Source organism: Mobula hypostoma, chromosome 29 (genome assembly GCF_963921235.1).
Source record: "Mobula hypostoma chromosome 29, sMobHyp1.1, whole genome shotgun sequence".
Classification (NCBI taxonomy): Eukaryota; Metazoa; Chordata; class Chondrichthyes; order Myliobatiformes; family Myliobatidae; genus Mobula; species Mobula hypostoma.
In genome coordinates, this window is record NC_086125.1 from 11,016,401 (window position 1) to 11,038,357 (window position 21,957).

Below are 21,957 nucleotides of genomic sequence, written 5' to 3' on the forward strand. Positions count from 1 at the left end.
GGTAAGAGCTGTCTGTTTTGGCCCTTGGTCGAGTCACCCATGTCAAATAGGTCAAAGGGGAGAGGTCAGACTAAGAGTGGTCCACTGATCCTCCAGGTTCAGGGGCTCAGCTCAGGGCCAACAACCCTGACTGGTCAAAAAAAGACTGTTATGAAAACAGCAATGAAGAATCCTTCTACATCTGAGAGTGACGGTATTCCTGAGTCTCCACTCAGGACTTGCATGACCCGACAGTAAGCCGAAAGGAAGCTACTCACACAATGAAGGAAGCCTTGAACGCCACCAGAGATAGGACCTTCACCGCTGCCCTAAAAGCCAGTTGCATATTGGGCAAAAGAAGAAAGAATTTGGGCATCAAATTTTTTAGAGGGTAGTTGGTTGGGTCACGTGAGAGAGAATGACTTTGGGTAGAGATGCTGCTTTAAAGTTCCAGTGACCTGGGTTCAACCCTGCAGTCTGGCACTGCCTGGGACTGTATGGTTGCCCCTGGGTGCTCTGATTTCCTCCCACATCCCAGAGAAATGCAAGTTGATATGTTAATTCACTGCAGCAAATGACTTCCAGGCTCCAACTCTGAATCACGTGACCATCACAATCACATCCATGAAATGCAGATAAACAAACATCCTGCTGACATTGTAGTGGGGACTTTACAGGATTCATCCCCTTTAACTCCAAGGCATCTTCTCTTCCCATGTGGATATTCCCAACACAACGTGAAACTCAAAAACGGGCGCAGAAAATGCTTAGACAGGCAGTGTCTGTAGAAGGAGAAACAGAGATAACAATTCAGGTCAATGACTTTCCAAAGACAAGTTCACAAGATTTCAGGACTTTATGAATGGGCTGAATTGTGGTGCTAAGGTAACTTGCCCTGTTGGCTATGAATGTAGATTGTACTGGAAGCAGTCGTCAGGTCAGATTGCACCTGAGGGATAAGGAAGCTTGACAACTCAGAACAAGTGAAAACAAATCAGTGTCAAGCAACAAGGAGGATGGGGGAGGATGGAATTGGTCAAATAGAATCTCTCTGATGGGGTACGGTCGGAGTTGTCATGGTGATAAGTTATTGAGGTCATCTGGTAGAGTGTTTGTGAGAAAGAAAAAGAGAGAAAGAACGAGGGTGTGTGTGAGAGAGAGAGAGAGAGAGAGAGAGCGAGAGCAATATATAGAAGCTGCGAAATGTAGTGCTGCAGGAAATGCTCCGCAGATCAGACCTGTGCATGGATGGGTGTGAAATAATCCATGCTAAAACCCTGATATTACTGGGGATTCCCGAGGTGAGAGTATGAAGGTCAGATCGTTGGTAGATTGTGCTTCATCTGTTCGCAATGTTTATCTGTTGTGAATGTTGATTGTATTATTTATGATTCCCTATCACATTGGCTGAACCAATGGCAGCTGTCAGTTGAAAGAAACATTAAATAAACATTAATTATGGTCCTTATTAATTTACTATGAGGTGCATTAAACCCAATTGATGTAAGGTGTAGTTTTAAGGAAAAGAGGAAACGGATGGAAATAGGGGAAACAAACCTCCCTTCCTCTTCCCTCTTCTTCTATTCCCTACTTGGGCCCCCTACTGTACCTCCATCCCTTTCTCCGAACTCTGGACCAACCCGAGCTGCAATAGCATCATGCTAACCGTTACTCTACCATGGCAGCCATGTTGAGCCAGGCTAAGTCAAAGGAAGCACAGATTCTGTGGGCTGAGTGGCCTGCTTCACTGGCAGTAGTGGCTGAATCAGTTAAATACCGATGAAAGAAAATCAATCTGATGTAAATTTAGTGACCTCTTCACAGACTTAGCTCCATCTTTGGACTGAACAGAGATCTGGATGCCACCACTTGGTGCCTTTTAACTCGTGAAATGGATTAGCGCCTGGCTCCTAGAAGCTGAAAATAGAAAGACCAAGCCATTGTAGGGAGACTCCAGAGCCATAAACCAATGAGAGTAAAGAACCATTTGATCGGCTGAATCCACAGTGAACTGTGCTAAACCCATTTTACTCTCTTTGAAAGAAACCCATGCAGTCACAGGGAGAACGTGCAAACTCCACATAGAAAGCACTAGAGTTCGGAATCGAACCTGGATCTCTCGAGCCATGAGGCTGCAACTCTATGGGTTGTGCCATTGTGACACTCGTGTTATCCCAGCCAGCATCTTGTCCAGAACAAATACTCCTCACAAGAAATGGCCTGGTGATTATACCCAGGCCGACTGTGCTATCGTATAAACACAGGAATTAGAGGCAGGAGCAGGCCATTCACCCTCTCAGACCAGCCCTGCCATATAATAGCTGATCAGAATGTACTCTCACCTTCACATTCCTGCCTGCACACAGTCGCTTTTCCCCACTGTATTTATCAAAAATCTATCTAATTTTGTCTTACAAGTCTACAAAGACTCTGCTTCCACACCAGTTGTGGAAGGTTCTACAGTCATGACCCTCACAGAAAAATATTTACTTCGTCTGTCTAAAATTGTTGACTCTTCATTTTTAAACTGTGACCCCCACCTAGTTCTAGATTGTCCCGCAGGAGGAAACATCCTCTCCACATCCACCCTATCAAGACCCCTTCAGGATCTTATCTGTCTCAATCTAATCACCTCTCACTTCCTAAACTCTAGCGGATACAAGCCTAACCTGCACAACCTTAACGCAGAAGACAAGTTGTATCTTGCTGTGCGCAAAAATAGACTCATATTCCCATATTTTGCTGGCTGCAAAGCACTTTGGGAGGTTTCAAGGTTATGACCGGCGTTACGGAAATGCAAATGTTCCTTCCCTTTGAAAGGCAGCTGTTTCTGAGGCTGTGTCCAGGGTCAGTGCTTGGCTGCAGTGCTCCGTGACAGACAAGTTGTATTCATGGGTCATTTTTCAGAATTAATTTTACTGTGCAAAGCCAGCATTGATTAAATGGAGCTAGCGGTCAAAGAGCTGTCTTTAAAGTGCTTCTGAGATTATTGCAAAGAAGGGAGTGAGGGGGGGTGGATTCTGATTTGGGCATATCTGTTGAATTTTTAAAACCTGGCATAATCACACATACCCACACAAACACACACACATACATATATAATAAAAGAAACATAGTGGGATGGTGTACACGGCTTCATTGTCCATTCTGAAACGTTGATGCATGTCTGCAGGCTCCCGTACCTCCTCTTTGATGGTAGCATTGAGAAGAGGGCAAGTCCTGGGTGATGGCTGTCCTTCGTGCTGGATGCTGCCTTTTTGAGGAATTGTCCTTTTGAAGATGTCTTCGATGCTGGGTTGGGGAGGCTCGTGGAGGTGGCTGAGTTTGCAACTTTCTGCAGCCTTTTCCGGTTCTGTTCAGTGGCCCCTCCGTACCAGACGGTGATGCAACCCGTTAGAATGCTCTCCACAGTCCATCTGTAGAAATTTGATCGTGTCTTTGGAGACACACCAATCCTCCTCAAACTCCTAAGGAAATACAGTACAGCCACTGTTGTGCCCTCGTTGCAATTGCATCAATATGTTGGGCCCAGGGTAGATCTCCAGATATGTTCACACCCAGGAACTTGAAACTACTCACCCTTTCTACTCTTGATCCCTCAATGAGGACTGGTATGTGTTTCCTTGACTTCCCATTTTACAATTAATTCCTTGGTCTTACTCAAGCAACACACATAAAAGTTGCTGGTGAACGCAGCAGGCAAGGCAGCATCTCTGGGAAGAGGTACAGTCGACGTTTCGGGCTGAGACCCTTCGTCAGGACTAACTGAAGGAAGAGCTAGTAAGAGATTTGAAAGTGGGAGGGGGAGGGGGAGATCTGAAATGATAGGAGAAGACGGGAGGGGGAGGGATGGAGCCAAGAGCTGGACAGGTGATTGGCAAAGGGGATATGAGAGGAGCATGGGACAGGAGGCCCAGGGAGAAGGAAAAGGGGGGAGGGGGGAAAACCCAGAGGATGGGCAAGGGGTATAGTCAGAGGGACAGAGGGAGAAACAAAAAAATGTGTGTATATAAATAAATAACAGATGGGGTACGAGGGGGAGGTGGGGCATTAACAGAAGTTAGGGAAGTCAATGTTCATGCCATCAGGTTGGAGGCTACCCAGACGGAATATAAGGTGTTGTTCCTCCAACCTGAGTGTGGCTTCATCTTTACAGTAGAGGAGGCCGTGGACAGACATATCAGAATGGGAATGGGATGTGGAATTAAAATGTGTGGGTCTTGGTCTGAATGATGCTGAGTGCAGAAGGTTGTTGCAACACCACTAAACCAGCTGATCTATCTCACTCCTGTACGTCTCCTCATCACCGTGTGACATCCTGCCAATAATAGTTGGGTCACTGGCAAAATAATAGATAAAGTTCAAATTTAATTGTCATTCAACCATACATGAATACTGATGAATCCACTAAAAGAAACAATGTTACTCCAGGGCCAAGAGGCAAATATAGTAGCAACAGTCACATACAGTACAAAGCACATATAGCACATATAACATAGAAAGAAAGCACATTGCAAGATATCAGTCAAATACAGTCACACATAAAAAAATAGTCCCAGACCATGAGTCAATGAACGTTGCAGCAGTCTGCAGATGAACACAATAAAACTTGTCTTCTGCTGAGTGAACATTGGGACCAGAATTGGATTTGCAGCATTCCACATTAACAATGTTCGTCGGAGTTTTGCGGTCACAAGGGAAGTAACTAAGGTGATCCCTCGTTGTTAGGGTGCACTCTGCCTTTGTGCACCGATTCCTCTGACACCTCTCTAGCACAGGCAGCAGCACGATGACGTTCGGGCTATGCCCGCTATTGCGTCCTGGGGTAGAGAGAGGAGAGCAGAGGGCTAAGCGTGTATCCTTGAGAAGGAGATGTTAGAAACAGAAACATAGAAAACCTACAGCACAATACAGGCCCTTCGGCCCACAAAGCTGTGCCGAACATGTCCTTATCTTAGAAATTACCTAGGGTTACCCATGGCTCTCTATTTTTCTAAGCTGCATGTACCTATGCAGGAGTCTCTTAAAAGACCCTGTCGTATCCGCCTCTACCACTGTCGCCGGCAGCCTATTCCACCCACTCACCACTCCCTGCATAAAAAAAAATTACCCCTGACATCTCCTCTGTACCTGCTTCCAAGCACCTTAAAACTGTGCCCTCTTGAGCTAGCCATTTCAGCCCTGGGAAAAAGCCTGTGACTACTCACACGATCAATGCCCCTCATCATCTTATACACCTCTGTCAGGTCACCTCTCATCCTCCGTCACTCCAAGGAGAAAAGGTCGAGCTCATTCGACCTATTCTCATAAGGCATGCTCCCCAATCCAGGCAACATCCTTGTAAATCTCCTCTACACCCTTTCTATGGTTTCTACACCCTTCCTGTAGTGAGGCAACCAGAATCGAGCAAAGTACTCCAAGTGGGGTCTGACTAGAGTCCTAAATAGCTGCAACATTACCTCTCGGCTCATAAACTCGATCCCATTGTTGATGAAGGCCAATGCACCATATGCTTTTTAACCACAGAGTCAACCTGCGTAGCAGCTTTGAGTGTCCTATGGACTTGGACCCCAAGATCCCTCTGACCTCCACACTGCCAAGAGTCTTACCATTAATGCTGTATTCTGCCATCATATTTGACCTACCAAGTTGAACCACCTCACACTTATCTGGGTTGAACTCCACCTGCCTCTTCTCAGCCAAGTTTTGCATCCTATCAATGTCCCACTGAAACCTCTGACAGCCCTCCACACTATCCACAACACCCCCAACCTTTGTGTCATCAGCAAATTTACTAACCCATCAATCCACTTCCTTATCCAGGTCAATTATAAAAGTCACGAAGAGGAGGGGTCCCACAACAGATCTCTGAGGCACACCTCTGGTCACCGACTTCCATGCAGAATATGACCCATCTAAACCACTCTTTGCCTTTTGTGGAAAAGCCAGTTCTGGATCCACAAAGCAATGTCCCCATGGATCCCATGACTCCTTACTTTCTCAATAAGCCTTGCATGGGGTACCTTATCAAATGCCTTGCTAAAATCCATACACACTAAATCTACTGCTCTACCTTCATCAATGTGTTTAGTCACATCCTCAAAAAATTCAGTCAGGTTCATAAGGCACTACCTGCATTTGACAAAGCCATGCTGAATATTCCTAATCGTATTATGCCTCTCCAAATGTTCATAAATCCTGCTTCTCAGGATCTTCTCTATCAACTTACCAACCACTGAAGTAAGACTCACTGGTCTATAATTTCCTGGGCTATCTCTACTCCCTTTCTTGAATAATGGAACAACATCCGCAACCCTCCGATCCTCTGGAACCTCTCCCATCCCCATTGATAATGCAAAGATCATCGCCAGAGGCTCAGCAATCTCCTCCTTCACCTCCCACAGTAGCTTGGGTTACATCGGTTTGGTCCTGGTGTCTTATTCAACTTGATGCTTTCCAAAAGCTCCAGCACATCCTCTATCTTAATATTTACATGCTCAAGCTTTTCAGTCTGCTGTAAGTCATCCCTACAATCACCAAGATCCTTTTCCATAGTGAATACTGAAGCAAAGTATCTCCTTGCTATCTCCTCTGATTCTGTACACACTTTCCCACTGTCACACTTGATTAGTCCTATTCTTTCACATCTTATCCTCTTGCTCTTCACAGACTTGTAGAATGTCTTGGGTTTTTTCTTAATCCTGCCCACCAAGGCCTTCTCATGGCATCTTCTGGCTCTCCTAATTTCATTCTTAAGCTCCTTCCTACTAGCCTTATAACCTTCTAGATCTCTATCATTACCTAGTTTTTTGAACCTTTCGTAAGCTTTTCTTTTCTTCTTGACTAGATTTAGAACAGCCTTTGTACACCATGCTTTCTGCACCCTACCATCCTTTCCCTGTCTCATTGGAACGTACCCATGCAGAACTCCATGCAGATATCCCCTGAACCTTTGCCACATTTCTTCTGTACATTTCCCTGACCAACATCTGTTCCCAATTTATGCTTCCAAGTTCCTGATACCCTCATATTTCCCCTTACTCCAATTAAACGCTTTCCTAACTTCTCTGTTCCTATCCCTCTCCAATGCTATGGTAAAGGAGATGTTATGTCCAATCTGCACTGACTGGGGTGTCCCAATGAGGAATTCAAGGATCCAATTGCAGAGGGAGGTACAGAGGTCCAGGATTTGGAGCTCGTTGTTTGGTAATAAGGGTATGATGTTGTTGAATACTGTGCTGTAGTCAATAGGTAGCAGCCTGATGTGGGTATTGCTATCGTCCAGGTGATCAAAGGCCGTGTGGAAAGCCAGTGTGACTGCACCCACTGTCAACCTATTGTGGCGGGTCCAGGTCCTTGTTTAGCAGGAGTTGATTTTGGCCGTGACCGACCTCTCAAAGCACTTCATCCCTGCACATGTGAGTGCAAATGGGTGATCCTCACTGAGGTAACTCACCCTGCTTTGCCTGATTGTCGTCCACTTGAAGCAGTTGGGAACCTCCTGCTGCAGCCCTGGGGGATGGAAGATGTCCTTGAACACCACCACCAGTTGACTGGCACAGGTCTATCTGGTACATCGTCAGAGCCTGATGCCTTATGAGGATTCAATCTCTTGAAAGATGATCTGATGTTGGCCTCTGAAGTACAGCCAGATGCCTGGACTTCCCAGAGCACGGGCGCTGCATGCATGGTAAGTGCTCTTGAAGGTGGTCCAGTGTGTTGGCTCCTCTGGTTCCACAAGTGATATGTTGGTGGTAGTTGTTCAGAGACTGGATACAACACTCCAGTGAGGTTAAACCAGCTTTTGGGTTAAGATTCCTCATGACCTCACTTGTCCTGCACCAAAGCCTCTATTTATAACCCCGAGGATCCCTGTCCTGCCACAACCCCACTCCGGATCACTCTGTTGCTGTGTCACTTTTAGAATTATAGCTTGTGGCTCTAGAGTCAATGAAGCATCCTTGGCCCACTGTGCCCATAGCAACCATTTGTATTCATCCCTTTTACTAATACATGGCCTATAGTCTTCTAGACCTTGGAAATTCAAATACTCATCTAAATACTTAAATGTTCTGAGAAGTCTCTGCCTCCATCATACCCTTCGATGGTATGTGCTAGATTCCCTCTGGGTGGAAAAAGTATTCTTCCTTAAATCCCCTCTGAGCCTTTCTATGATTTGCTCCAAACATTAAATCCCCGTGTTTTAGGCATCTCTTTCCCCACTTCCCTCACTGATCTCATGCTCTATCTTTCTCTCCTTCACCTTCAACCCTTCATCACTTCCACCTCTCAACTCCCAGCTTCTAAGACCATTGCCTCTCTCCCCCTACACCTGGATCCACCTGTCACCTGCCAGCTCTTGTTGCACCTCTTGAACCAACTGTTCTATGTACTATCTCCTCTCTAAGACCTGACCCAAAATGTGAACTGTTCATTTTGCTTCACAGATGCTGCCTGACCATAGAGTCATGTTTTGTAGGTGTCCTCCTGACTATCCTGATACTTTATAACACTTTATGTTTGCCTGCATTAAATTTATTCTGTTAAAGGTGATTAAACAGCCTTCATATATCCTCTCAAAGGCTTTGTATTGTTTACAAGACATTAGTCACTTTTGAACTGCACTGATCATTTGATGCACAAATGGCATGAATAATTTTCACACGGGGTGATTTCACTTCAGCCAAGGAGGCGAACAACCAAAATAGCAGGTATCAGCTCCTATCTAATTCCAATTGAAGCACAGAACCATTTCCCACCTTTGACAGCAACAACAGGAATATCATCTGTGTGAGTTTATGCATTTTCCTCTGGGTGATCTGGTTTCCACCCACATCCCAAAGACATGCAGTTTTGGTTGGTTAACTGGATACTGTGAAATTCCTCTGGTGTGTAGGTGAGTGACAGAACTTAGTGGGAGATGATGGGAATGTGGGGAAAATAAAATGCGACTGATGTGGTTGATGGGTTAGCACGGATTCAGTGGACTGAAGGGCCTGTTTCTATACTGTCTGACTCTGTGTTTCGATGATTCTATGACCTTTGCTCTGGCTCTCTGGAGAACATGTGTCCCAGCAGCTTCTGCTAACCACCACCCCTTCGCTCAAGAGTGATTAGAGAGCGTGAGAATTCCACATTGAGCGATTTGACAATTTCCCCGTCTGTAATACTGAGAATCAGTGTGCCCTCACTGATAAATTCAGCTGGGTTCAAATGCCAAACTCACATAAGTTTCTCAAGATTTAATAAACTCCTTGTTCATTCATTATGTGCCATGTCATATGATATGGGTGATCATATGTCACGGTCTTTGCATGACCATGATTGTCCTTGGCAAATTTTTTGATAGAAGTGGTTTGTCATTACTTTCTTCTGGGCAGGGTCTTTACAAAGCAACACACACAAAATGCTGGAGGAACTCAACAGGTCAGGCAGCACCAGTCCCATCCCTGCCCAAAGGGGCAACTGGTCACTCTTTTCCATAGATGCTGCCCGACCTGCTGACTTCCTCCAGCATTTTGTGTGTGTTGCTCTGGATTTCCAGCATCTGCAGACCTTCTTGTGTTTGTGTCTTTGCAAGACAGGTGACACCAGCCTTTATCAGTACCCTTCAGAGATTGTCTGCCTGGTGGCAGTGGTCACATAACCAGGATCTGTGATATGCACCATCCTGCCCCCGTGGATTCATATGACTCTGATCAGGGGCTAAGCAGGTGTTATACCTTTCCCAGGGATGATCTGTAGCCTAGTGGAGGGAGGGAGTGCCTTACACCTCTTTTGGTAGCGATGTATCTCCACCCTGACCCCCACCCCAAACAAACTTTGATTTCTTCCAACGACCTGGCCAAATGATATAATGGTCTTTCCTTGGTATCACATTATTTTTCTAAGTGTAGCAATAGGATATGAGAAGGAAGAAGGGTCCAAAATTGATAGAGGGTGGTGCTTAAAGGATGCCTTTATGTTTGGAAGTCTGTGACCGGTGGTGAACCAGAGAGATTGGTGCCGGGTCCATCAATATTTGTGATACTTGGACGTGAATGTCAGGGCTATGAAAGTCTGTGGTGTTGTAGACAGAGAGATGGATTTTCTTAGGTTGCGCTAGGATATGGATCAGCTGGAATGACAGAGAGAATTGAATTCTAATGGGCAGAAGGTGATGCATTTTGGCACATTAAATCAGGGAAGGACATAAACAGAAATGGCAGGACCTCAGAGGGTGCTGATGAACAAAGAGAACATTGGTTACATAAGACAGGGGTCCTCAACCTTTTTTGCAGTGCGGACCGGTTTCATATTGACAATATTCTTGCGGACTGGCCGACCACGGGGTGGGGGGGCGGGGGATGGTTGCCAACAGACGAGAGTACAGTAGCAGTCAAATACGTTGTGTTTACCCCGAAAAGACTACAATGACCATGGATCCTTGCGCGGGAACCAGTGCGCATGCGTGACTTTGCGTATGCGTGCACGTGCCGTTTTTTTCTACAAATCGTTTTTGGCGATTCTGTTCGGTGGGGCAGTGTTAATCACGACCGGAACATCGGTGATAAGTGGTTAATACACTCAATTTCGTTTCTAAAAGGGTTTATCTAACAAATTTAATATTAACCACACAGCGCATATTTTCCTCGCATGAATATAGCGATAAGTCAATTATCAGGGGAGGACAGTGGGGCTTGAAGTAAGTGTTGAACGAACTCCCAGTAGAAGTGGCAGAAGCAGGTTCGATATTATCATTTAAAGTTAAATTGGATAGGTATATAGACAGGAAAGGAATGGGGGGTTATGGGGTGAGTGCAGGTCGGTGGGACTTGGTGAGAGTAGGGTTCGGCATGGACTAGAAGGGCAGAGATGGCCTGTTTCCGTGCTGTAATTGTCATATGACTATATAAGTAAGTCAATAGCATCATAACATTTTAAGTAACGTTTGGATATTAAACACACAGCACATATTTTCCCCGTATGAACATATAAAATCATTGCAACACACCAATATCGCTGAATCAGTGGGAGCCCTGGGCTTGTTTTCCTGCAACAAGACGGTCCCATCGATGGGAGACAGCGATACTCGAAGGGGGTTCCTTATGTCCAGTCTATTCCGCGATTTAGTTTTTGTTACATTCATCGCAGAGATAAGTTGGAAATGGAAGCAACGTTTTCAGTGCTCCCGTGGCTATCTCAGGATATTCGCACTTGACTTTGATCCAGAATGCCGGCAGAGATGTTATGTCAAACATAATTTTCAGCCCGTCGTCATTTGCAAACTCGAGGAGTTGATCTCCTTCCCGCGCTGACATGGATGATGCGTGGGTAATGACCTCACGTGCATTCAAGCTCAACAGTGGGTGTGGCAGGGAATGAGGAAAGGTGCAGCTGACTCATATCGCCAAATCATATCGTTTCCTCGCGGCCTGTTAGCGCTTGCTTTGCGGCTCGGTACCGGTCCGCGGCCCGGTGGTTGGGGACCACTGACATAAGAGGCAGCTCAGGGAGCTGGGGTGCTGATGAAGGGATGTGGTTGCTTGCCTTCCTCAGTTGTAGAATTGAAGATAAAAGCAGGTGGGGTTATAAGTTCACCCAACATGGAACATTGTAAACACCAGAAAATCTGCAAATGCTGGAAATCCAACGCAGCGCACACAAAACGCTGGAGGAACTCAGCAGGCTAGACAGGATCTGTGGAAATGAATAAACAGTCGATGCTGCTTTCTCCTCTAGCCCTTGACCTTTCCCACCCTCCTAACTTTACCCACCACCTTCCAGCTAGCAGCTTTCCCATCCTCACCCTTTTATTCTGGCATCTGCTCCCTTCCTTCTCAGTCCTGAAGAAGAGTCATGGCCCAAAACATCAACTGTTCACTCTTGTCCATGGATGCTGCCTGGCCTGCTGAGTTCCTCCAGCGTTTCTATGGAATACTGTGTGAAGCTTGGTCACCACACTATAGGAATGATATGATAGTGCTGGAGAGAGTGCAGAGGAGATTCTGCAGGATGTCGCCAGGACTGGAGCATTTCAGTTAAAACGAAAGGCTGCATAGGCTGGGTTTTTTCTACCTGAAATGGAGGGAGCTGAGACAAGACCTGATAGATATATACAAAATTATGATAGATAGTGTTGATAAATCTTTTTCCTCATGGTGGGGTGTGATGGAGAAGAAGCTCCTGGATTAAACCATAAGACCATAAGACATAGGAGCAGGCCAACAGGAATTCTGCAGATGCTGGAAATTCAAGCGACACACATCAAAGTTGCTGGTGAACGCAGCAGGCCAAACAGGAATACTGCAGATGGCCTGCTGCATTCCCAAGCAACTTAGACATAGGAGCAGAGTTATTCTATTTGGCCCGTTAGGTCTTCTCCGCCATTTCATCATGGCTGATCCCCTTTTCCTCCTCCTCAGCCCCATTTCCCAGCCTTCCCCCCATAACCTTTGATGTTGTTTCCAATCGAGAACCGATCAAGCTCTGCCTTAAATACAGCCAACGACCTGGCCTCCACAGCTGTCTGTGGTAATAAATTCCACAAATTTAGAGTACGTGGAATGAGTTTTCGAGGGTATCCGAAGGAGAATTGGTATTAATTTGATAGAGATGATAAGAGGCAAAGACTGAGTGGACAGCCAGAGACTTGTTCCCAGAGCGAAAATGGCTAATACGAGGGTGCACAATGTTAAGGTGATTGGTGGAAAGTATAAGGGGGATGCTAGGGGTAAGCTTTTCACACAGAGAGTGGTGGGTATGTGCAACAAGCTGCCAGGGAAGGTGGTAGAGGCAGATGCATAAGGGACATTTAAGAAACTCTTAGATAGGCACATAGGTGATAGAAAAATGGAAGTTTTGTGAGAGAAGGGTTAGATTGATCTCAAGTTAAGTCAAAAGGTTGGAACAGCATTGTGCCTGAAGGGTCTATACTGTTCTACGTTCTATGATGAGGTGGTGGAGGTGGAGACTCTCACAACCTTTGAAAAGCATCAAGAGAAGTACTCATATTATCACAGTATAGGAGGCTACAGGCCCAAGTCAAAGTCAGAGTAAATTTATTGTCTAAGTAAATATACGTTGTCATATACTACCTTGAGTCTCGTTTTCCTGCATTTGCTGGAAAATAAAGAAATGAAATAGAATTTATGGAAAATTATACATTAAGAAAAAATGGCAATCAATGAGTAAAAGAAAACAAGCTGTGTAAACAATAAAATAAAAGAAATAATGCTAAGAATATGAAGTATAGAGTCTTGAAAGTGAATCTGCAGGTTAAGCAGTCACTTTAGAGTTATGATGAGTGAAGTTATCCATCCCAACTCAGGAACCCGATGGTTTCAGTGTATAACGATCCCTGAACCTGGCAGTGTATGGTCTAAGGCTCCTGTACCTCCTTCCTGATGGTAGCAATGAGAAGTGAGCACAGCCCGAATGGTTTCCTATGGCAGTGCTCCATGTAGATGTGCTCAATGATGGGAAGGGCTTTACCTGTGATGGACTGGGCTGTATCCACCACTTTCTGTAGACTATTCCATTGCTGGAAATTGGTTTTTCTATACCAGGACATGATAGAACCAGTTAGGGAATTCTCCACTGTGCACTTGTAGAAATTTGTCAGTTTTCGGTAACATCTCAGGTGAATGGGACAATGGATACCATGCACACAATGGGCTGAAGGGCCTGTTTCTGTGCTATATGACCTCTATTACCTCCATTCCGAACTCCATCATTGGTTGAGGTTACCAGGTGAGAGAAAAGATTCAAGGATGTGCTCAAAGGTTCCTTGGAAATAAATGTACCAGTCTCCTGACCCCTAGGAATCCCCAGCCCTATACCACAAAAAGTGAAATGGGAGCATTTGGAATGGGACTGAAAACTATGATCCCACACATCAGATTCACGCAGAAGTCCTGTGTAAAAGGCGGAGGAATGCACCACATCTGCCCATTGACATATTATATTAGACACATTAAAACAAATGTCAAAGTGAAGTTTACTGTCAACTGCTCAAGTTCAGGCGTGCACAGGTGCAATGGGAAAACTTATTGCAGCAAAATCACAGACACATAGCATCAGATAAACAGCAATCACAAGCAAAACATAAATTAAGAGCAAATTGTACACAAAGAACACAATTAAAACAAAAAATAAAGTCAATTTTAGTGTAACGTGCTCAAAGCAGTAATGGTGTTGCTAAACTGTAATAATTAGGATTGTGCTAGTTGGTTCTAGAACCAAATGGAAATGACTCTCAGGGTAACATATGGTGACATACACATACTCCGAAAATAAAATTACTTCGAACTTTGGTTGAGGAGAAGTAGATGTGTGGGGCTTCAGGCTTCTGTACCTCCTGCCCTGCTTGGTGGTAGCTGCAAGAAGGTGATATGGCATGTTCTGCCTCATCATTGTAAAAGTCAATGGTTCTTGATCAGCCCGCTCTGAACCCACAGACCCGGAGTGGAAGAATGTTATCCTCGATCCTGAGGGATTGCTGAAGAAGAAGGAAGAAGTCTTGTTCAAAATCCTGATGTCCAGCTTATGAGAAGGAGGGGGTAGAAGGGTCTTTGGGGTTCTGATGTTTCTATCATTCGTTCTATGGGGTTTCTTGCTTCGTGGATGTCTGTGAAGAGTAAGAATTTCAGGGTGTACACTGTATTCATTCTCTGATATTAAATTGAACCATTTGAACCAAATTCTGATGAAATGCCATCCCCAGAAACATCAACTCTGTTTCTCCCTCCACAACTGCTACCTTCCACTATGTCCTGTTTCTCATCCATGGTCACTGTGTGCAGTTCAAAGAGTGATATTCCATTGATTCCTTTCTGCTGTTAGTCAATTCTTAAACTAACATTTGCCTTGCCGATTATTACAAAAGCACAGGGAGATCTTACTCTTAGTTTGCATTGATCGGCTATTAGTCATGGTGTTAAAAAAAAAGCTTTCAGGGATTAAGAGAAAGTCCCCCAGCAATTACAAAAAGAGACAAGGCTTAGTGGCAACCACAGACTTGTGTCAGGTCATTACAGAGAGATGTATCTTGCACCTCATAACAAATGTGTCTTTAATTGAGAGAAATTGCTGTTTCTGGCCAGCTGTCCCTAAGGGATGTTTAACGCTGTCTCCAGGTCTGAGAAGCCTGGTAAGAAGCTGCTAACTCTGGGACAAAGGGCTTTATTAAGTTAACACTGAGCCATATGCACGAGGTAATGACTGTCACTTGGTGGAAGCTATATGGAGACAGATTGTTGGGTGAGTTGAATGTCCAGCCAATTTGTTGTGGGTAATTAGATCGTGGCTGGGAAGTGTTTCTATTATTAAACCAGGCACAAGACACTGGTGCAGTTCTGTGCATCAGCTATCTCTGCCCAATCCGTTTCTGGATGCCACAGAGACAAATTACAAAGCTTCAGAGAAGCTTGTGTCTCCTATACAAACTAGGAGCAGTAGCCTTTACAGGAGTGGGAGAACATAGTGAAGATTGTATCAAAGCATAAAGTTCTAAGTAAACTTATTATCAAAGCATGTATATGTCACTTTATACTGTTCTGAAATTTGTTTTCACTGCAGACCAAAGAAATACAATAGAATCAATGAAAAACTACACACAAAAAGATGGACAACCAATGTGCAAAAGAGGACAAACTATGCAAATGCAAAAATAAACATAATAATTACATTAAATAATGTCACGTGACCGGCAACAATGAATATAGAATTGACTCAGGTTTTATAAAAAAAACAAAGAAACTTTTATTAAACACTGCTAAACAAAAATAGCGAAATGTATTTAAACGACTGACTTAACCAGAAGTTAACTGCTATACGGCAACTCTGGAACAGTTCTTAAAAGGGTAAATGCGAAAACAGTTCTTAAAGTGGTACATTTGAACATAGTTCTTAGAACAGTAAATTCGAAAGTCCAAGAGATTTATGCAGTCAATTAGGAGAGACTTTCCTGAAGTGAAGAATTCCTCGAAGACGTGACGTTACAGCTGATCCCAGCCGGAACCTGCTTTGTCCGCAGGATTCACAACGACGGAAATAAAACGGTTTAAAGGAACTGACCTTTTCCTCTGGAGAATAGACGTTGCACTATCCTTTCTACTTTAGCAGGGGATATGTCAGTTGCAGGTCACTTTTTCTTGAATAAAGATTCAATAAAGGTCGATCCTCTCCAAAACTGCCAAACGATATCAGCTTTACTCGACTCTGCGAATTCCTGTACTTTGGTAAGGTCTTCACTCTCCAATACTACTTACAATAGAAAGTAGAACTCCACTTTAAAACAAAACTGCGTCATCAGCCGAATACGCAGCAAAACGGAGTATCTAACACAAAACTAAACTGAAAACTAGCTGCGTCACCAGGGGTCTCCCTTTATATACCTGGTGAGAACAGGTCATCATGTGACCTCACTGGCGGGAAAATTACATCATGTGACCTCCGCAAGACCATTACATCATGCTCATAAGACACTCAATTACATCATGGTCGCAAGACAGTCACAAGACTTCCATGAGGTATGTAACAATAAATAAGTACTGAGAACCGGTGCACCACAAAACTTTGTGCTTAACCCCTGCTCTATTCGCTTTACACCTATGACTGTGCAGCTAAGCACAGCTCCATCAACCTATTAAGTTGAATCAAAGGTGGCAATGAATCAACATATGGGAGGGAGATTGATAATCTGCCTGAGTGGTGTCATAACAGCAACCTCTCACTCAGTGTCAGCGGGGCCAGGGAACTGATTATAAACTTTGAGAGAAGGAAACTCGAGGTCCGGGAGCCAATCCTCATTGGAGGATCAGAGGTGGAGATGGTTTGCAACTTTAAATTCCCAGGGGATATTATTTCAGATCACCTGTCCTGGGCCCAACATGTAAATGCAATTACGAAGAAAGCATAGCAGCACCTTTACTTCCTTAGCAGTCTGCAGATATTCGGTGTGACATCTCAAACTTTGACTAATGTGTAGTGCAGAGTGTATAATCTGGCTGCATCACAGCCTGGTATGGAAACGGCAATGCCTTTGAACTGAAATCATACAAAATATAATGGATGCAGCCCAGTCCCTCTCAACCACTGAGCGTGAAACACTTTTGCAGGAAAGCAGCATCCATCATCAGAGATCCTCACCACCCAGGACATGCCCTCTCTTGCTGTTGCCATCAGGAAGAATGTACAAGAGCCTCAGGTTTCATTCCACTTCACCAGGTTCAGGAACAGTTACTACCCCTCAACCATCTGCCTTTGAACAAAGAAGATAGCTTCACTCAACTTAATACCATAAGATCATAAGAATTAGGACATTTGGCCCATCGAGTCTGTTCTGCCATTTCATCATGGCTGATCCATTCTCCCTCTCAGCCCCAGTCTCCTGTCTTCTCCCCATGTCACTTCATTCCCTAACCAATCAAGAATCTAGCTGTCATGGTCCCGTCTGGCAATCTGGTCCCACCTTACCATTTGCCTCAAGATTTGGGCCTCGATCACCTCATTTAGATTCCAGTCATTCCCAGGTATCACTAACTACACGCACCTGCTTCCCATCAAACGGCAGGATAAAAACCCTATGACCAGAACAAGAAGCCGCCAGTTCGTTGGTCAACTCTTGTGAGAGTAAACCTTGTTTCCTATTCCTGAGAACTGTTACTTCTAAGCTTCTCATCGTCTGCTGGATATCGGCTCCCCATTCGAGGAGGTGCTATGCCTAACGACTCTGCCTTAGCATCTGTGTCCTGCACGTGGGTTCGTCCCCAGCCACGTCCTTGCAACACTAGCAACGTCCGCCTTAAATATACCCAGCGACTTGGCTCGTCATTGAAATGTTCCCAACACCAACAGATTCACTTTCAAGGACTCTTCATCACATGTTCTCGATATTTATTGCACCTTTTTGCATTTGTGCAGTTTGTTGTCTTCTGCACTCTGGTTGAGCGTCCTAGTTGGGTAGCCTTTGATGGATTCTGTTCTAGTTAATATTTTGTAGATTTGTTGAGTATGCGCACAAAAACATAAATCTTGGTGTTGTATATGATAACGTATACAATACGCACTTCGATAATAAAATTTACTTTGGACTTTGAACTACGTATGGGTCGTGGGCTGTCATTGGCTGAGGACTGTGAATATCTCCACCAGTCATCTCAATATAACACACCGAGTCTACAGTAGTAATGTTCTATTTCTACCTCAGCATATAGGAAGAAGCAGGCAAGATCACCTGCTCATGTCTCCTCAGTTACAGCAGAGGAAAGAGTAATTAAATCATTTCTCTGCAAACTTTAATTACATTTTGTTGGAAATATTTAACCCTGGAAAATAGAACACATTCTATTTTAAGCATTCATTGTCAGAATTTTGTGCATTGGTGTACATAATCTCTAGAGAGACTTAGAGCACAGATTAGATACTGAGTAAAGCTCCCTGTAGGCTTTTCAATCTAACACTGTGAGGGCAGGTGCAGCACGGGTAAGGCAGCATGGCAAAGCTCCTTCTCTGTGCTTTATTAAACACTCCCAGGGCAGCGATAGCAGGAATTGATTCAATGATACCCGAGCTGCCTGCTTTTCTCAGTTCATAGTTCAATGTAAATTTATTATCAAAGTACATAGATGTCACCAGATACAATCCTGTGATCATTTTCTTGCGGGCATACTCAATAAATGTAATAACCACCCAGGTTATGCTTTTTTCTCACTGCTGCCATCAGGAAGAACATTCAAGACCCTCAGGACTCACATCGTCAGGTTCAAGAACCGTTACTACCCTTGAACCATCAGGCTTTTGAACATATGGGGGTAACTTCACTTGGCTGTTCCCGCAACCTGTGGACTCACTTTCAAGGACTCTGACTCCTGTTCTCGATATTTATTGATTATTTATTTATTATTGTATTTTATCAGAAGTCCATATGTTGCAGAGTCAGTTCAGTGTTGAGGTGAGTGAAATTATCCCCTCTGGGTTGAGAGCTTGAAGGTTCAGGGGTAATAATTATTCCTGACCCTGGTGGCGTGATTCCTGTGGCTCGTCTACCTTCCTCCTGACAGCAGAGTCAAGAAGAGAGCGTATCCTGGATGGTGGGGTGCCCCTGAAGCCTGATGGAAGCCCCCGCTTTCTCGTAACAACATTCTGTGTAGTTGTGCTCAATGCCGGGGAGGGCTTTAGTTGAGATGTACCGGGCACTATCCACTACTTTTTGTACGAGTTTTCATTCAACGGCATTGGTGTTTCCATACCAGGTTGTGATGCAGCCAGTCAATATCCTCTCTACCACACATCTATAGAAGTTAATCAACGTTTTCAGTAGGTTTCAATAAGTACATTTAATGTCAGAGAAATGTATACAGCATACATTCCGAATTTCTTTTTCTTTGCAAACATCCACGAAAACAGAGGAGTGCCCCAAAGAATGAATGACAGTTAAATGTTAGAACACCAAAGAACCCCCCCCACAAGCTCCCCCCATGCACAAGCAGCAGCAAAGCAACAAACCCCCCTCCCCCACCAGAAAAAAAGCATTAGCACCCTCCACTGAGCACTCAGGCGTGCAGCAAAGCATCAATAAAGATACAGACTTGCAGTACCCCCAAAAACTACTCGTTCACCCAGTAATTTGCCATTCCACAGCAAGAGGGGAGACATAACAAAGAAGTCACTGATTTACGATGTTAAAAGTCTGTTGCTTCACTTTTTCCAAGCTCTGCACCCAGAGAGTGGGCACCAGACAGGTACAGCTCTCCGGACGTACAACCCCCCGCAGCTAACCCGCTACTCCCGATGTTCCATGTTCCCCTGCGACGCTTCAGTCAGGGGCACTGGCCTGGAATCAACACGTCTCCAGAACCACGAAAATCCGACACCCTGAAGGCATGCTAGTCTGCCAGACCGCGTCCACGGGATATCAAAAAGCGACTGGTTGCGAGGCCCTGAGAGTGGGTCCCATTCCTGCAAAGAACCAAAGTCAGACTGTAACACCAGGTCAGGGTCTTCAAAAGAACCATTAAAAGGAAAAAATGAGATGTCAAAGATAGAAATAGAGCTGTTTCTCAAGATGCGAGCAAAGGAGTCGCTGTTTCGTACCACCTTGACTTCGCTCCATCTCCAGAAGTTTTAGATATCATGCCGAACCCTTGCAAATTCCTAAGGAAGTAGAGGCTTTCTTCATAATTACACTTAGGTGCTGATCCACAACAGGCTCTCGGAAGTAATAACACCAAGGAATTTAGAGTTACTGACCCGTCAAGAGGCGGGAGGAGAAGATGGAGGCGCACCGTGCGTGCGCAGCTCTCCGGTGAAAATGATATCGTATCCGTTAAATAGGGGCCGTGGACAATTCTGATTTGATGGAGAATGGACGTGAAAGCATAGAGGAACATCCAGAGAAATCTCTGAAACGTTCATTCGCTGCTGTCGTAACTGTGTGGTCATGAATCTTTCGGAAGGTAGGCCTCAAAATCCTCGGCCTTGCCTGCTTCTGGCGACTGAGAAGGAGCTCGAATCGTTCGGACAGAGATGGTGCTCAGTACTTGGTGTCAGGGAGCTGATCAGAGCTCGAAGTTTTCGGATGACTCAGAGTTGGATTGTGGTCGGCATGGCAGGGAGAGTTTTTCTTCCTTCTCCCGTCTGCATGAGATGTGGGACATTTGAGAAACCTTGAACTTTATTGTGCTCACGGACTTCATCAAGTTATGGTATTGTGCACTGTTGTAACTATATGTTATAATTATGTGGTTTTGTCAGTTTTTTCAGTCTTGGTCTGTCCTGTGTTTTCTGATATCACACCGGAGGAAATAACGCATGCATTACTAAATGATAATAAAAGAGGACTACGTGTCTTCATAATCACCTCCACCTCTGATTCCCTGATGAGGACTGGCTTGTAGACCTCTGGTTTCCTCCTCCTGAAGTCAACAGTCAGCTCCTTGGTCTTGCTGACATTGAGTAAGTTGTTGCTGTTGTAGCACCTCTTAACCAGATTTTCAATTTCCCTCCCATGTGCTGATAAGTCACCATCTTTGATTCTGCCTAAGACAATGCTGTCATCAGCAGACAATAAATGTGGCATTGGAGGTGTATTTAGCCACACGGTCATAGGTACAAAGTGAATCGAGCAGGGGGCTAAGCACACAGCCTTGTGGTGCTCCTGGGCTGATGGAAATAGTGGAGGAGACGTTGTTGCCAATCCAACCTGACTGGAGTCTACAAGTGAGGAAATTTAGAATCCAGTTGCACAAGGATGTATTGAGGCTAAGGGCTTGAAGCTTATTGATTAGCTTATTGAGATAATTATATTAAATCTGACCTACAGTCGACAATGAGCATCCTGATGTATGCATCTTTGTAGTCTAGATGTTCCAGATGTTTCTGAAACCTGTGGGGTTCATGTTCCCTGTATACACTCGGTAGCCACTTCATTTGGTGCATCTGTACGCCTGCTCATTAATGCAGACGTCTTATCAGCCAATCATGTGGCAGCAACTCAATGCGTAAAAGCATGCAGACATGGTCAAGAGGCTCAGTTGTTGTTTCGACCAAACATCAGGATGGAGAAAAAGTATGATCTAAGTGACTTTGACTGTGGAGTGATTGTTGGTGCCAGATGTGGTGGTTTGAGTGTCTTAGACGCTGCTGATCTCCTGTGATTTTCACACACAGTAGTCTCCGGAGTTTACAGAGAATGGTGTGAAAAATGGAAAAAAAAACATCCAGTGATTGGCAGTTCTGTGGGTGAAACCACCTTGTGAATGAAAGAGTTCAAAGGAGAATGACCAGACTGGTGCAAGCTGACAGGAAGGCAGCAGTCATTCAAATATCAACATGTAACAATGATGGCGTGCAGAAGAACATCACTGAGTACACAACAGGTTGAATCTGCAAGTAGATGAACAACAGATACAGGAGACTGTGAATACACCCTCACTGGCAACTTTATTAGGGGCAAGAGGTACCTAATAAAGTGGACACTGTGTGTTGCAGAATATC

The 21,957-nt window shown here is 44.6% G+C and overlaps 2 long non-coding RNA genes across 2 annotated transcripts in view; both read right to left on the reverse strand.

Annotated features, from left to right (window-relative positions):
• Positions 1 to 338: 338 nt before the first annotated feature.
• Positions 339 to 21,957, reverse strand: part of LOC134339412 (uncharacterized) — a 78,794-nt gene continuing 57,175 nt past the window's right edge. Inside the window, exon 3 of the long non-coding RNA XR_010016395.1 lies at positions 339 to 761. This is a non-coding gene — a long non-coding RNA (uncharacterized LOC134339412). The remainder of the gene's footprint in view (positions 762 to 21,957) is intronic.
• LOC134339413 (uncharacterized) lies at positions 13,017 to 16,287 on the reverse strand. The gene is made up of 3 exons (XR_010016396.1): positions 16,036 to 16,287; positions 14,263 to 14,587; positions 13,017 to 13,080 (listed from the first exon to the last, which is right to left on the reverse strand). It is a non-coding gene; the product is annotated as an uncharacterized LOC134339413 (long non-coding RNA).